Source organism: Misgurnus anguillicaudatus, chromosome 3 (genome assembly GCF_027580225.2).
Source record: "Misgurnus anguillicaudatus chromosome 3, ASM2758022v2, whole genome shotgun sequence".
Classification (NCBI taxonomy): domain Eukaryota; kingdom Metazoa; phylum Chordata; class Actinopteri; order Cypriniformes; family Cobitidae; genus Misgurnus; species Misgurnus anguillicaudatus.
The window spans coordinates 38,972,459-38,976,547 of NC_073339.2; the positions used below are offsets into that span (position 1 = coordinate 38,972,459).

Here is a 4,089-nt window from a genome sequence, read left to right on the forward strand (position 1 = left end):
GTTCTTAACATTATTTTTAAATGTGTTTTAGACCTTCACCGGCTCTGGTTGCGTCTCCGCGGACGCCTCCTCAGCCCCAAACGCCTCCTCAGCCCCAAACGCCTCCTCAGCCCCAGACGCCTCCTCAGCCCCAGCCGTCTTCATCCTCTCAGGTAGATTGTGAACATTATTATTAGTGTCAATTTTAATGTTAAATTGTTTCACGTAAATTAGTCTTTAGCAGAACTTCTGTTAATTTTAATTTGTTTTAATAAATATGTTTTAAATCTAAAATTACAGCAAAGTAATGAGATGGAGGTGACCTCAATAATGGCCAGACTCTGTCTCACAGAAACTGATATTAAAGCTCAGTAAGTTTATCATAGTCTGTCTGTTTTAGACTTTACATTTTTTATTTGCACAAATGTTTACAGAAACAGTTCTTAACAATATATTTATATGTATTTATAGACATTCATCTCCTCACGGGCTGTTGACTGATGTCACGCCACCTCAGGCCATGTAAGTTTATCAAAATCTCTCTAAATTCATCTGTAACCAGTTTAGTATTACTTATATTAAAATGATTAATGCTTATATATTACATACTTTATTTTTTACAGTAAAGTTAAATGTTATCAGAAACAGTTCTTACAGTATCTTTATTTGTATGTGTAGACTTTCACCTCCTCAGAGACAAGCGCCTCCTCCCGCCTCACCTCCACAGTGTTGCGCTTTTAAGCGTCCGCCTCCTCCTTCACAGGTAGATTTAAACCGAAGCCTTCAGCAGAACTCAATATTCATTTTAATTTGTTTTAATATACGTGTATTTAATCTTCAGGATGAGATGAAGCCGACGCCAAAGACGGACAGTCGGAATAGGCTGTGGGCTGAGGTCACGCCGCCTCCGGCCCAGACACCATCGTCCGCTCAGGTAGATTTTACCAAAGACCTAAATGTTATTAGTGACAATTTCATTGAAAATTTCATTTCTTTTATTAAATCTTTGATTGTTTTATTTACAGCAAAATAAAGCAGACACTGCCGTGGCCGACTGTTCTTCAGTGTCTCAGTAAGTCTTTATTTCAGCATTAACCTTTGTTATATTATATTTAGTTTTTTATTTGAGATATTTTAGCGCTTGAATGTTTGAATTCTCACAGTACTTTTATATGTTTATAGACCTTCAACTAATAACAGTCGGCCAATCCGGCAAGTGTCTCCTCCCGCCTCTCCTACAAAGCGTCGTGCTCCTAAGCGTCCGGCGTCTTCACAGGTAGATTAAAACTGAAGTCTTTAGCAGAACTCAATGATCATTTTAATTTGTTTTAATATACGTGTATTTAATCTTCAGGATGATCCGGATGAGATGGAGCCGACGCCAAAGAGGCCCAGGCTGTCCAATACAGATATTAAAGCTCAGTAAGTTTATCATAGTCTGTCTGTTTTAGACTTTACATTTTTTATTTGCACAAATGTTTACAGAAACAGTTCTTAACAATATATTTATATGTATTTATAGACATTCATCTCCTCACGGGCTGTTGGCGGAGGTCACGCCACCTCAGGCCCAGTAAGTTTATCAAAGTCTCTTTAAATTCATCCCTAACCAGTTGGTATTACTGTGTTTTTACATTTTTTACAGTAAAGTTATCAGAAACAGTTCTTACAGTATCTTTATTTGTATGTGTAGACTTTCACCTCCTCAGAGACGAGCGCCTCCTCCCGCCTCACCTCCACAGTGTCGTGCTGTCAAGCGTCCGGCGTCTTCACAGGTAGATTAAAACTAAAGGCTTTAGCAGAACTCAATGATCATTTTAATTTGTTTTAATATACGTGTATTTAATCTTCAGGATGATCCGGATGAGATGGAGCCGACGCCGAAGAGAAAGAGGCTAAATGGGCTGTCGACTGAGGTCACGCCTCCTCCGGCCCAGACGCCATCATCCTCTCAGGTAAATTTAACCGTTTAGACCTAAATGTTATTAAGTGACAATTTCATTGAGAATTTAATTTCATTTATTAAATCTTTGATTTTGTTTTATTTACAGCAAAATAAAGCAGACGCTGGTGAGGTCGACTGCTCTTCTGTCCCTCAGTAAGTCTTTATTTCAGCATTAATCTTTGTTAAACTACATTTAGTTTTTTATTTTAGATGTTTTAGCGATTGAATGTTTGAATTCTCACAGTACTTTCATATGTGTTTATAGACCTTCACCTCTTCAGAGACATATACCTCCTCCCTCCTCTCGTCGCCGTCTTTGGCGTCCGGCTCCGTCTTCACAGGTAGATTTAAAGCGAAGGCTTTAACAGAACTAAATTTTCATTTTAATTTGTTTTAATATACGTGTATTTAATCTTCAGGATGAGATGGAGCCGACGCCAAAGAGGGACAAACTTAACAGGCTGTCGGCTGGTGTCACGCCTCCTCCGGCCCAGACGCCATCATCCGCTCAGGTAGATTTAACCAAAGACTTAAATGTTATTTGTGACAATTTCATTGAGAATTTCATTTCTTTTATTAAATCTTTGATTGTTTTATTTACAGCAAAATAAAGCAGACACTGCCGTGGCCGACTGTTCTTCAGCTTCTCAGTAAGTCTTTATTTCAGCATTAACCTTTGTTATATTACATTTAGTTTTTTATTTGAGATGTTTTAGTGCTTGAATGTTTGAATTCTCACAGTGCTTTAATATGTTTATAGACCTTCAACTAATAACAGTCGGCCAATCCGGCTAGTGTCTCCTCCCGCCTCACCTACTCGGCGTCGCTCGCACAAGCGTCCGGCTCCATGCTCTTCACAGGTAGATTTATACCAGAGCCCTGAACAAAACAAATTCAATTAAAAAAGTTATTTGATGTCTTAAATCTCTGTTTGTTTTATTTGCAGGAAGCATCTGAAGGCATGGTATCAGACGCCAAGAGACCCAGACTGGATGGGTTACTTTAAAAAAAAAAAAGAAGAAGAAGAAGAGACCCAACCTGACCTCCTCAAACCCCGAGCAGAAAATAAATAAAAATATTTTGATATTAAACAGAGTAGAGTAGTGGAGAAAACAAAAATGAGAAAGATTGTTTGTGACGCATTCATTATGTTCATTTATTGTGTCAAACTTAAATGTAATGCGATTATCAGCCGCATCAAATGAAAAGAGCAAAAATCATGATCAGGTTTTACCAACATTTCCATCCACTAGAAAGCACTTACAACCAAACTTACTGTAAACCTAATAAGACAAAGAACCAAGTTAGGTTGAAATCACTGAGAGAGAAAGTTAACTTAGTCTAAAGTTTCTCTGTTCTCCTTTAACTCCTTTAGTAACACTAAACAGACAGATCACAGATGAGTTCAAACAACTAACTTAAAATCAATACAAGGTCTTTACATCTTCTAACAATCTGATTACGAGGTTAAAAGATCAAAAAGGTTTTTAAACGTCTCTCTACAGCTTATGACGTATAATATATGAGAGATTTCTGACTGCAGCAATAACTTATAAAACATAACACTTATTTTTATTATCATAAGAAAACATTGAAGTTTATTGGTTATGACGTGGACGACTAATATAAACATAAATCATTTCTGAAGAGTTTGTTTTGAATAAACACAGTAAATAATCTTTTATTTAATATCTAAAGGTGAAAACATCTGTAAGAGAGATCTGTATATGAGCTGTTGACTGTTAATGTTTGTATATAGCACATGATTCACATTGTTTTCTTTATCACACTGCATTCAGGGATCTTGATGGCCACATAAAGGAGGTGATCTATAAATCAGCACAACATTTTATTCATCTGTTTCAGAGGTAAGTCATTTTATTACAAATGTTACTTTATAAAGTCATGTTTTATCATTATAAGTCAATTAAATGATAAACATCCAGTGATGCTCTGAATGAACTGAGATTTATTGAACACACAGTGTTTCTGTTCATCTCATGTTATTCTTGAGTATTTATAGAGTAATATTTCATCCTGAAGAGTCTTTAGTTTGATTAGATTTATAAAAGAGAGATCAGCTTTAACTCTGGAGATGAACTGTGGGAGGAGCGAGTCAAGAACAAGCAACACACACAAAACATTATCTCACTATCTCTTAATAA

The 4,089-nt window shown here is 36.5% G+C and overlaps 1 long non-coding RNA gene across 1 annotated transcript; it reads left to right on the forward strand.

Moving 5' to 3' along the window:
- The first annotated feature begins 1,039 nt into the window (after window positions 1-1,039).
- Window positions 1,040-1,710, forward strand: LOC141353651 (uncharacterized). Its single transcript, XR_012360753.1, has 3 exons — window positions 1,040-1,401; window positions 1,502-1,552; window positions 1,673-1,710. It is a non-coding gene; the product is annotated as an uncharacterized lncRNA (long non-coding RNA).
- The last annotated feature ends 2,379 nt before the right edge of the window (window positions 1,711-4,089 follow it).